This window comes from Schistocerca piceifrons, chromosome 8, assembly GCF_021461385.2.
Source record: "Schistocerca piceifrons isolate TAMUIC-IGC-003096 chromosome 8, iqSchPice1.1, whole genome shotgun sequence".
Lineage (NCBI taxonomy): Eukaryota > Metazoa > Arthropoda > Insecta > Orthoptera > Acrididae > Schistocerca > Schistocerca piceifrons.
In genome coordinates this window covers 169,566,181-169,580,047 of record NC_060145.1, presented here as the reverse complement: position 1 = coordinate 169,580,047, position 13,867 = coordinate 169,566,181, and positions in this window count along the sequence as shown.

The window sequence follows — 13,867 nt, the reverse complement described above, 5'->3', positions numbered from 1 at the left end:
CCGACGGCCTTCACTCAACGATCGTGAGCAGCGGCGTTTGCGTAGAGCTGTCAGTGCTAACAGACAAGCAACACTGCATGATTCAACCACAGAAATCAATGTAGGACGCACGACGAAAGTATCCGATGGACTGTGCGGCGAAATTTGACGTTAGTGGGATATGTCAGCAGACGACAGACGGGAATGCCTTTGCTAACAGCACGATAACGCCTGCAGCGCCTCTCCTTGGGCCTCCGACCATATCGGTTGAACCTTAAACTGGAAAACCGTGGCCTCGTCAGATGAGTCCAGATTTCAGTGGGGAAGAGCTGATGGTAGGGTTCGAGTATGACGGAGATCCCATGAGGCCATGGACCCAGTTTGTCAACTAGGCACTGTGCAATGTGGTGGTGGTGGTGTGGGCTATGTTTACATAGAATGGACTGGGTCCTCTGGTCCAACTATTCCGGTCATTGACCGGAAGTAGTTATGTTCGGCTATATGAAGACCATTTGCAGCCACTCGTGGAGTTCAGGTTCCCAAACAACGATGTAATTTTTATGGATGTCAATGCGCCATGTTACCGGGCCACAGTTGTTCGCGATTAGTTTTAAGAACATTCTGGACAGATCGAGCGAATGATGTAGCCACCCAGATCGCCTGACATGAATCCCATCGAACGTTTGTGTGACATAATCGAGAGGACAGTTCTTGCCCAAAATCCTGCAGCGACAACACTTCCGCAATTATGGGCGGCTATAGTGGCAGCATGTCTCAGTATTTCTGCAGGGGACTTCCAACGACGTGTTCAGTCCATGACATGTCGAGTTCTGATAAAAAGGTGGTCCGACACAATATTAGGAGGTTTCCATGAATTTTGTCACCTCAGTGTAAACTGAAGAGCAGGTCATTGTGAAGTAGAAAATAAATTAAATGCTGTTGTTATTGTGGTCTTCAGTCCTGAGACTGGTTTGATGCAGCTCTCCATGCTAATCTATCCTGTGCAAGCTCCTTCATCTCCCAGTACCTACTACAACCTACATCCTTCTGAATCTGCTTAGTGTATTCATCTCTTGGTCTCCCACTACGATTTTTACCCTCCACGCTGCCCTCCAATGCTAAATTTGTGACCCCTTAATGCCTCAGGACATGTCCTACCAATCGATCCCTTCTTCTAGTCAAGTTGTGCCACAAACTTCTCTTCTCCCCAATCCTATTCAATACCTCCTCATTAGTTACATGATCTACCCTCCTAATCTTCAACATTCTTCTGTAGCACCACATTTCGAAAGCTTCTATTCTCTTCTTGTCCAGACTATTTATTGTCCATGTTTCACTTCCATGCATGGCTACACTCCATACAAATACTTCCAGAAACAACTTCCTGACACTTAAATCTATACTCGATGTTAACGAATTTCTCTTCTTCAGAAACGCTTTCCTTGCCATTGCCAGTCTACATTTTATATCCTCTCTACTTCGACCATCATCAGTTATTTTGCTCCCCAAATAGCAAAACTCCTTTACTACTTTAAGTGTCTCATTTCCTAATCTAATTCCCTCAGCATCACCTGACTTAATTCGACTACATTCCATTATCCTCGTTTTGCTTTTGTTGATGTTCATCTTATATCCTCCTTTCAAGACACTGTCCATTCCGTTCAACTGCTCTTCCAAGTCCTTTGCTGTCTCTGACAGAATTACAATGTCATCGGCGAACCTCGAAGTTTTAATTTCTTCTCCATGAATTTTAATACCTACTCCGACTTTTTCTTTTTTTACTTTGCTGCTTGCTCAATATACAGATCGAATAACATCGGGGAGAGGCTACAACCCTATCTCACTCTCTTCCCAACCACTGCTTCCCTTTCATGTCCCTCGACTCTTATAACTGCAATCTGCTTTCTGTACAAATTGTAAATAGCCTTTCGGTTCCTGTATTTTACCCCTGCCACCTTTAGAATTTGAAAGAGAGTATTCCAGTCAACATTGTCAAAAGCTTTCTCTAAGTCTACAAATGCTAGAAATGTAGGTTTGCCTTTCCTTAATATAAATAATATAAATAAATTAAATAAAGCCTTATAAATCTGTGATTGAAAACCGTATCAAAATCCCTACAGAAGTTCCTGGTGGCTTAGTCGCTGGTATACTGGACTCGTATTTGGGAGGACGTCGGTTCAGATCCCAATCCGGTCATGCAGATTTAGGCTTCACGTGATTTCCCCAAAATGATTCCTTTGAAACGGGTACGGCCGATTTCCTTCCTTATTCCTTCGCAATCCGGGGTTGTGCTCCATCTATAATCCCCTCGCTATCGATGGGACGTTAAACTCTTATCTTCTTTCCTTCTTTTTATAGCAGTTCCTGAGATTAGCCTGAGCAGACAGAGAGAATCAAAGCATTTTAGTTGATGTATGTAAGAAGAGAAGACGAAGAATAAGAGGAAGAACACCGATAGAAGACGTCGAAATCTACGAGTATATTCGGCGGTGAATGGAGGGAACAGCTTAACCCTTTCAGACACTATCGTTACAATTGTGTACATTAATTTTCACGACGTCTTAACTGCAATACAAATATTTTTCCTCAATTGGGAGCTGATGTACACATTTGTAAATGTTCATTCTATTCACGGTGCACAAGTGCTGACATCTGTTGTGCAGCGCTATAAACATATCAACAAATTAATGTAGCAGCGCAGAGCAGTTTATGACCTTGAAAGTACTTGATAGTCTTTGGTAAGCTATACCCACAGTATAGTTGAGTACCAGTATTGGTGTTTTGCATGAACATTGTAGAATGTTCAATTTATTTATTACAACAATCAATATTTCAAAATCATTTGTTTTAGTCAACAAAAAGAAGCGATGTTTTTCTGTGTGCACAATTGTAGCCATGAGGTCCCAAGAACAATGTTTTACATAACACTGAGTATCTTGTGTTCCCTTCACATAAAGTGCTTATTGGAACAGTTTCATTTTATCCTGACGATTGTATGAGTTTTGACTAGGATTTATTCAAAACATGAAGTATGTTGTATTACTAGGTATTGTTATGTGCAACAATTTGGAAAATAGACGTAGCATTGAAGCTCCAGTTGATGGCAACGTCGTTAGGTCTACTGCAAATTATTATTTTAGGGAAAGCCATTACTGATATTATTATTTGTGAGTAGTTCAGTTCTGTTCATCATGTCGAAGAAACAGTATTTCAACACTGAGCGAGATGCAGATGCCATATTAGAGATGCTGCTGAATGGAGAAGTGTCAGACTTCGATTTATCATTAGATGAAGAATCAGTTCCTGATGTAGAATCCTACTGTACTTCAAGAGAGAAGGAAGTGAGAGTGGGGGCTAACAAAAACAGGGGAGAGATCAATGATGAGTCAACTGCAAGTGGTGTGTGCAGTGACAATGATAATAACGATAGTGATATTCAAGACAGTGATCCACTTACCAGCAATGAGCTCAGTGATGTAAAATACATTTTGTCAGAAAAAAAGGACATCAAGTGGCGTCATCGTCCTCTCTCTATACTGGATTCATATTACGAATGGGAACAATGTATTGAAGAACAGGAAATACTGTCTCCAACTTATTTCAGCAAGTACATTATCAATGATCTGTTCAGTACTATGGCTGATATGACAAACCTATATGCCTTGCAGAGTGGAACAATTAGCAATTTCAAGCAAACTACACCAGCGGAACTCCAAATCTTGTTTGGGCTTCATATAATTATCGGAGCTCTAAAATTTCCTAGAGTCCGAATTTATTGGGACACAACATTGAAAATGCAATTATTCTTGGACAGTATGCCCAGAAATAGATTCTTCCAACTCAGAACAAATTTACACCTTGTTAACAACATGGCTATACCGGCAGACAATAAAGACAAGTTCTATAAAGTTCGGCCTATATATACTGCCATCCGTAACAGATGTCTGGAGTTATCTGTGGAGGAGGAGCTTGCTGTTGATGAGGCAATAATCCCATTCACAAGGAACCTGTCAGTAAAACAGTATGTGAAGGGAAAGCCTTCTCCGTGGGGTATCAAAATGTACATGTTATGTGGTAAGAGTGGACAAGCCTATGATTTTATTCTTTATCAGGGAGCATCGACTAAATTTCAGACATCTTTGTTGAAGGAATTTGGCCAAGGTCCAACAGTAGTTTTACAATTAGCCCAGAGAATACAAAACCAAATAGGGCATAAGATATATTTTGACAATTTCTTTTCTTCAAAACATGGCTCTGAGCAATATGCGACTTAACTTCTGAGCTCATCAGTCGCCTAGAACTTGGAACTAATTAAACCTAACTAACCTAAGGACATGACACACGTCCATGCCCGAGGCAGGATTCGAACCTGCGACCGGAGCGGTCGCTCGGCTCCAGACTGTAGCGCGTAGAACCGCACGGCCACTCCGGCCGGCGTCTTTTCTTCATACAAGATTTTCCAAGCGTTGAAACAAGAAAAAAATTGTGCTGCTGGTACTGTCAGAGTTAATCGTTTTGCAAATCCTCCTCTAATACCAGATAAGGAGGCAATGAAGAAGGAAAGAGGATTTTCAGCAGAAATTTGTAGCGCAGATGACGTAACACTGGTAAAATGAGTTGACAATAAAACAGTTGTTCTAGGCTCTAATTTTATTGGAAAAGGAGAAATTGACAAAGTTGAACGCTGGGACAAAAAAGAAAGTACATATGTTACTATCCATCGACCAGAGATTGTAAAATGCTACAACCATGGCATGGGCGAAGTTGATCTTTTTGATCAATTGATGTCATACTACAGAATATTTATAAAGTCAAAGAAATGGACACTCAGAACTATTTTCCATGCTGTAGATTTTGCTGTGGTAGAGAGGTGGCTCGAATACAGGAAAAATGCCAGTGCAGTTGGTCTACCAACGAAGAAAATAATGGATCTCCTACATTTCTGTATGAAGCTGGCTGATGTTCTAATGTTAAGTGGGATGGATACCTCGAATCGAAAACGAGGCCGAACATCTGCCACAACTCCAGATATACCTGTTCAAAGACGACGAGGAGAAACTAGGCCTCCTGAAGAGATTCAGTATGATGGAACACAACACTTGCCTCTTCATGAAAGTGGTGCACTGCCTACCAGGTGCAAATTTCCGGGATGCAAGGGACGTTCACGAATAAAATGTGAAAAATGTAACGTACGTCTTTGTTTGTCAAAAAAAACTGTTTCCGTTCATTTAATGTCAATTAGAACCACATAATGAACATAATTCCTGACCCTCATTTCATTTTTAATTAATACTATGGTGAATTTTGCATGTATTTTGTGTGTAAATGATTTCATTTTATGTGTAATGTTTAAATAAATTAGTTTTGTCTGCTATGATTTCAGTGTTGATTGAGACCCAGTGTACACAAATGTGTCCAAAATTTTTTTCGAAAATGGTAACATATCCTTTTATAAACGTTGCTTCTAAAATCATTAAAAAATCATCCAAGTCGATTACAGTATTTTAAAAAATGTTCCTTCATCAAGAAAAAATTCGCGTCTGAAAGGGTTAAGAGTCGCGAATCCTGAGATGCGGTGGCGTCCGGCGCCTGGACGTCGTGACCGAAGACAATGCAGCGAATACTGCGCGGCGCGAGACTCATCACCAAGGCGGCCAAGGCTTTTGTTGAACACATGCCAGTCCACTTCAGGAACGTTATTGTCCACAAACCATTGGCTCGGCTCACACATGCTGCTTTATGATAGGGTGCATTGTCACGCATGCACAGTCATTGTCTCCGAATTGTTCCTCTACTACTGTAAACAATTCTCAATGCTGCAAAATGTGCTCATATCCTTCCGCATCTACCGTTTTTTTAAGCGCAATAAGGGGAAGACATGTTGACCCTCGAAAACACCCGCATACCCTAGCACCACCTGCTCCGCACTGTTGGCGCTAAACATGATGGTAGGAAACGTTCTCCAGGCATTCACTAACCCCCCCCCCCCTGCCCCTCCCGCCTCTCCCCCTAGGAATTCCACAAGGTATAGCGTGATTTAACACTCCAATTTCCTGCCATTGATTCACAACTACCCTCCGCAATACTCAACGGTCCCTGTCCGTCAGTTCATGAGCTCTGCCTGGTCTTGGTGTAGCTTTGCTTGTTACTTTGCGTTCCCATTCCACAAACAGTCGACCTGGACAGCTTTGGAAGGGTTGAAATGTCTCTGATTGATTTGTTACTCAGGTGACATCCAGTGACTGGTCCATGTTCGAAGTTACTGAGTCGCTGTTACTGCTAGTCGCACGAGTTTTGAGGCCAACTGGGACAGTACACAACCGGCTTCATGCCGTCAGTTTGGCCTCCGGACATCCATTACAAACGACTGTACAAAATGCGCACAACAGCGCGGTGCGCGGAGGAAGTGGGCATCAGAACACATGTAACAGAAGCTTGATGAGTGGCGTCTGTCCCTTCATTGTTGGTGCAAAATTTGTCTCTGTGAACATGTCCTTATACGAGGTGCGGCTAGAAAAAAACCGGACTGATGCTGGAAAAAACATTTATTTACAATTATTTACAAGTTCATGTTATCTCCTTCAATGTACTCTCCTCCTCGGTCTCTACACCGCTCCATACGAATTTTCCACTGTTCATAGCAATGCTGCAGATCATTTTCGGAAAGTCCATACATTACTTCCGTCGCTTTTTCTTTTACTGCTTCAACAGTCTCAAATCTAGTTCCTTTCAAAGCTGACTTGACTTTAGGGAAAAGAAAAAAGTCACAGGGGGCCAAATCAGGTGAGTAGGGTGGATGATCTAAGATGGGAATGTTGTGTTTTGCCAAAAACGTCTTCACTGACAACGCACTGTGAGCTGGGGCATTGTCTTGGTGAAGGATCCATGACTTTTTTCTCCACAAATTGTTCCGTTTTCTCCGTACTCGCTCACGTAGGGTAGCCAGGACGCTAATGTAGTAATGCTGATTCACTGTTTGTCCCTCTGGTACCCAATCAATGTGCACAATCCCTTTGATGTCAAAAAAAAAAAAAAAACAATCATCATTGCCTTGAATTTCGATTTTGACATTCGTGCTTTTTTTTGTCGTGGAGAACCAGGAGTTTTCCAATGCATCGATTGGCGTTTAGTTTCGGGATCGTAAGTAAAAAACCACGATTCATCGCAAGTAATAACATTTTGTAAGAAGGTGGGATCACTTTCAATGTTTTCCAGGATGTCAGAACAAATCATTCTTCGGCGTTCCTTCTGTTCAATTCTGAGACACTTTGGAACCATTTTTGAACACACTTTGTTCATGTTGAAACTTTCATGAAGAATCTGCCTAACACTTTCCTTGTCAACTCCTGTTAACTCAGACACTGCTCTGATTGTTAAACGGCGATCTTGTCGAACAAGTTTACCGATTTTTTCAATGTTTGCATCAGTTTTTGCTGACAATGGTCTGCCAGTGCGAGTGTCATCACTGGTGTCTTCGCGGCCATCTTTAAATCGTTTAAACCACTCAAACACTTGTGTTCGCGATAAACAATCATCGCCGTACACTTGGTGTAACATTACAAACGTTTCACTTGCAGATTTTCCTAGTTTGAAACAAAATTTGATGTTAACACGCTGTTCTTTCTGTACACTCAACATTTTCCGACGCACAGACAAAACGTCAACTACTTAAAACAGACTCCACGGGCAGACTGAGTGCAGGAGGCAGATGAAACTCGAGCAGTAGGCGGAGCGAGAGTCACGTGACAGGCCACGCGACTTTCAGCCTTATTGCATTCGTTTTATTGTTTCACCAGTACTAGTCCGGTTTTTTTCTAGCCACACCTCGATGAGGCAAGAATGAACCAAACAGAATGGCACGTAATAACTGCTGACACGAACCCAACTGAGAATGCACAGGACCAGTTGAAACTTGCAGTGCGTCGTTATACGAATGATCTTCACGCGCTGGGTGACCTCATGAGGGCAGCCGTTATTGTGTGACGGATACACAGTAAAGGCGCCCTAGTGAATTTTGTGCCCTGAGCCAGACAACAATTCCAGAGGTCGCGCTTTCGATTCCCTGTCAATCCTAGGATTATTGTTACTTATAACTTCTTCCACCTCTGGCAATGTTCATTGATGTGTAAAATGACGAGATGCACTGTGGTTCTGAATCCACGTTAAACTGCAGCTCGCCCTCCTCCCCTTATAACAGGGTGGGAGAGTCAGCTACAAAGTCGGAGGAAGGCAACGGCGTTCCACTTTCAACGAGGCCATGCCTACTAAAGCACTTTGTTGTTCACAACAGTCTTCAGATTGATGAGTGCATTATTATTCCTGGAAACTACTTGTTCACTAATCCATGGCCTGCCTTCACCCCAACAGTCCTCGCGCACTGGAAACACTGCCTAAGCACCACAGCGTACCTGCGCTCTGGAAGTCCCTGGTCACCGCATTGTGTTTTACTGGAGTGTGGAAATGTCAACAATTATCCGCCTCAATGAAGATTACTTGGATGTCATAAAGAGGACCAAAGGAGATGGGCAGTGATTTCACGCTGATACAAAAAGAAATCAATGTGTTTCCAAGGAATGTAGAAGATCAAAGACTAAGTTGCTCAGTTCAAATGAGCATCAATGTGGAACTCCGGAGGACTCTTGCTTAGAAGTACATAAGCCTATGAATCATCTGAAGAAGAGGACACGTTATTTCTAAAACATATTGCGATGTATTCGTTACAGTTCTTGTTCGAGCATCTCTAGTCCTCTTTATCTACCTACTGTGCAAGTTGCTGCGAGCTGCGAGGGCTAGTAGTCTTTCGCCGACCTTTTCTGGTCGCAGATTTTACTGGGCGCAAATTTCACAACGCTCAGTTTACGGAACACCTGTGTGACATGCTTGAGCGGCCAAAGAGTAGGGACGGGCTAAACACTTAGCTACCGATATCAGTTATCAAAAAAATGGTTCAAATGGCTCTGAGCACTATGGGACTCAACATCTTAGGTCATAAGTCCCCTAGAACTTAGAACTACTTAAACCTAACTAACCTAAGGACATCACACACACCCATGCCCGAGGTAGGATTCGAACCTGCGACCGTAGCAGTCCCGCGGTTCCGGACTGCAGCGCCAGAACCGCACGGCCACCGCGGCCGGCATCAGTTATCACAGTTATTTTTAGGTAACGGTTACTTACAACAGTTGTAAGCAACTACCGAAAATAACTCATTTGTACTACCAATTGCAAAAACATTATACCTCCACATCCAATACAAGTATTTGTGCATACGGCTTATCATTGTACCAGTCGCACAACAGTGGCAGTTACTGTTGTTATTAGTAACTGGCAGCAATATCTGCTGAACTGTGTCATAAGCTGAGCAGGCTATGTATATGTAGCAGTCTCGTGCTCACTTGGCTTCCAGAATCTTTCAGTTAATGATATTTCAAAGATTATAAGGTGTGTCATGGGATCGTGACCTGAATTGAAATATAGACATCTGCAGTCGTTGGAGCAATCACATTCACTGTTATGGTAAATTTTCTAAGCGTTTTTTCCCTTTCTTCTCTCTTCTTCTTTTTCTTTTTTTTTAATTCGCTGCGCATGACTTGTACGATATTTCTTAAAGCAGAAATCACACTTCGCGAACTCCTTATCTAAAACAGAGAAGTAGTTCCACATTTGGCTGGTATTGGGTTTCTTGGTACACCGTCGCTAACGAAGACGAACGAAAAGTATCCTTGTAGTAGCGTCTTCGACAAACGAAAAAGGAAGGGACCCAAGTTATCCATTCTGGTTACCATCAACCTCTAGTATTTCTATACCTTTGTAAATAACCATTTATTCCATCAGTTATTTACATGGAAGTACGAATATATTTTGGTCACCGTGATTTAAGCGTGGCCAGATAGAGTGCGACCGAATTAGGGGACATTCAGTGGTAAACAGATGGCGCGCAATATTAGCAGTTACCAATTATTTCTATGGGAGTACGAACGTCGCATGGTTACTGTTTTCATTATTCACGGTAAGACAGAGCGACAGGGAAAGGCAATTAGGGAAGTACGATGTACGTTGGCAAACAAACGACGCGCGGCATAAGCAGCAGTAGTTGAAATAATTGACGGGTGCTGATAATGGGTTATTTCTCTAACCGTGAATACGTAATAACCACTCATGTTTTCCTATTAAGTTATTTTTTTCAACTCTACCAAGGTGCACGCGAGCCTACTGCAAATCGCGAGGAGGAGCAGCGTGGTATCGAGTGCGGAATTTGATCTCAGATGTGTGCAAAGATGTGCATTTTGGAACTGATGCCGTTATTTTGGTTATTGTTTTCTTTTTATTTAACAGTAAAGTTATTTTATTAGTTTAATAGGCTTATTATTTCATTCCTTGCTGCAGCTGAACAAAATGCAAGTGGTGCAATACATTTATATGCAGTTTATTTGTTGCAGCAGTCATTAAGTTATGCGACACATTAATGTAAGGTTGTCTTTTGTAGAAGCATATAAAAGTGAAAATCCATTCACCATTATGGTCTCACACAAACATGGTCAAAAGTCCTTGCAGATTATAAAGTTGTACAGCCTATTTTTAGCTCGGCGTTGTGTCATATCTGGAAGCCCATTGTAGCTGTTTTCTGTCTACATGTGCAAACTATCCATAAGGTACACTGTTGACAATTAAATGAAGCTTAAGCCATCATGTTGTGGTGAAATGCATCTGTGACTGACTTCGAACCTAATCCTCTAAGGATACATCGCAGAATGTAAAACAAGCTATTTTCAACCTAGCTAACTGAATAAAACATGAGTTTAATTCCAAGATAGTTACTGCCAGAAGATCACGGCTTACAACATTTATATGGTTATTCAGTAACAGTAAACGTTCTAATGCTATTCTTATCCCCCAGTTTGAATTTTACTTTCATTTTGGAGATTCCTGTGCATTCTCCAGGCAGTTTTAAAACGCAACCTAGTGTATGTAACTTGAGCAGAAACTGGACCTTGAATTAAAGTAAATAATGTAATCGACGTGTAAAACTGTAATTCACAAGCATATTTTTGTTTTATGTAATACGATGGTGGCCGCCCGCGGTGGACGAGCGGTTCTAGGCGCTCCAGCCAGGAACCGCGCTGCTGCTACGGTCGCAGGTTCGAATCCTGACTCGGGCATGGATGTGTGTGATTTCCTTAGGCTTAAGTAGTTCTAAGTCTAGGGGACTGATGACCTCAGATGTTGAGTCCCATAGTGCTCAGAGCCATTTTGTAATACGATGGTGCAAATGGTTCAAATGGCTCTAAGCACTATGGGACTTAACATCTGAGGTCATTAGTCCCCTAGACTTAGAACTACTTAAACCTAGCTAACCTAAGGACATCACACACACCCATGCCCGAGGCAGGATTCGAACCCGCGACCGTAGCAGTAGCGTGGTTCCGGACTGAAGCGCCTTGAACCGCTCGGCCACAGAAGCCGTCGTAATACGATGCTGATCATACGATATTACAAGTACAGTCGGACATAACAGAAAATGCATCTGATTCTATGATAGTTCAACCCAAACTATTTAGCTTACAATTAGCGACCCTTCCCGACTTCACTTCTGTAGCACTGGCTGTAAGTATCTATGCCCAGACCTCTTGTTTGGCATAGCGGTAATACAATGAGATGGCTAAAATCATGAGATAGCGATATGCACATATACAGATGGCGGTAATATTGCGTAGACACGGTATTAAAGGGCTTGCTTTCGTGGAGCTGTCAGTGGCACTCAGGTGATTTCGTGTCAATAGGTTTCCGACGTGATTATGGCCGCACAACGGGTTTTAACACACTTTGAACGCGGAATGTCAGTTGGAGCTAGACGCACGGGACATCCCATTTCGGAATTTGTTAGGAAATTGAATATTCGGAGATCCGCAGTGTCCAGAGTGTGCCGAAAATACCAAATTTCAAGCATTGTCTCTCACCACGGACAACTCAGTGGCCGACGGCCTTCACTTAACGACTGAGAGCAGCGGCGTTTGCGTAGAACAGTCAGTGCTAACAGACAAGCAATACTGCGTGAAATAAACACAGAAATCAATGTGTTGCGTACGTCTGAGGGTAGTGCGGCAGAATTTCACGTTAGTGGGCTGTGGCAGTAGACGACCGACTGGCGTGCCTTTGCTAACAGCACGTCGTTGCCTGCAGCGCCTGACCTGGGCTCGTGACTGTGTCGGTTTCACCCTAGACGAGCGTAAAACCGTGGCCTGGTCAGATGAGCCCCGATTTCAATTAGTAAGAATTGATGATAGGGTTGGAGTGTGGCCTAGACCCCGTAAAGCCATGGACCCAAGTTGTCAATTAGCCACTGTGCAAGCTGGTGGTGGTTCCATAGTTATGTTCAGCTACATGGAGACCATTCACAGTTATTCATAGACTTCCCGTTCCCAAACGACAATGTCATGTTATCGGGCCACAATTGTTCGGGATTGGTTTGAAGAACATTGTGGACAATTCGAGCGAACGATTTGGCCCACCTAGATCTCTCGACATGAATCCCAACGAACATTTTTGGAACATAATCGATAGTTCAGTTCATGAACAAAATCTTGCAATGGCAACACTTTCGAAATCATGGGTGGCTGTAGAGGCAGCACGGTTTAATATTTCTGCAGGGGACTTCCAACGGCTTGTTGAGTCCATGCCACGTCGAGTTGCTGTACGATGTCGGGTAAAAGGAGGTCCGACACGATGTTAGTAGATATCCCACGACTTTCGTTACCTCAGTGCTAATTATACAGGGTGTATGAAAAAGGATGGTGCAAACTTACACGGCTGAAAGTACACGATAATAGAAGCACAAATGTCAAGTACACATGGGTTCTAAAACGCATACCTTAAGAGCTGTGAGATATTCTTGATTTTCAATATTGTGAAACAAATCTTTTCTACTGCAAGTTCTTTGCTTTCCATATTTTGGGGCCAAAAGAAGAAAAAAAATCCAGTTAACATGTGCTGTAAAATGCATACCTTAACGGCTATGAGCTCCCCTTAATCTTCGGTACTTTGGAACACAACTCTTCTAATGAACAAGTGCTCATAACTTTTAAGGTATGCGTTTTAGAGCACATGTTTACTGGACATTTTTTTCTTGTTTTGGGCCCTACTACCACTTCCCAAAATATGGAAAGCAAAAAGTTTGCAGTAGAAGAGATTTGTTTCACAATATTGAAAATCAAGAATATCTCATAATATGCGTTTTAGAGCCCATGATGACTTGACATTTGTGCTTCTATTATCGTGTACTTTCAGTTGTGTAAGTCTGCGCCATCCTTTTTTATACGCCCTGTAAGCACAACCCTCACTCGTGAATCAGTAAATCTATTAGTGAAAGCTGTACCAAATCTCTACAGTATTTTCTTAAGTAGCCTTCACATACAGACAAAAAAAAAAAAAAAAAAAAAAAGAATTGACGGGGTCTTAACCTGCGTGTGTAGACGATAACTTTTTAAACATTTATTATTTTTTGCTATGGCAAAAGCACTCCCGCCCCAGACGGAAGCAACGTAATACTACGGTCTGATTTCGTAGATTACGTTTTAGGGATTACCAAACACCCACAGACACTCAACCTGAAGGGTTCCATTGACTCTGCAGCAAACAAGAAATAGAAGAAATGTGTTTCCCTCACTTCCAGCCATTAGTCAAAAAGAGTCCTGCAGAATTTGTTGCTGGTCGGCTATTAGGTCGAATAACGTAAACGTTTTAGGTAATGTGTCACTAACACATCAACGAATTTGACTTTTGCAAAAGTGTTATTACGGCCTTCGTTGCAGCGCAAATCAATAGTTTCTTGGAAGTTGGAACTTGCAAGAATAGATTAGCGTGAGAGCTGCATGAAAACGTTCTACGAATT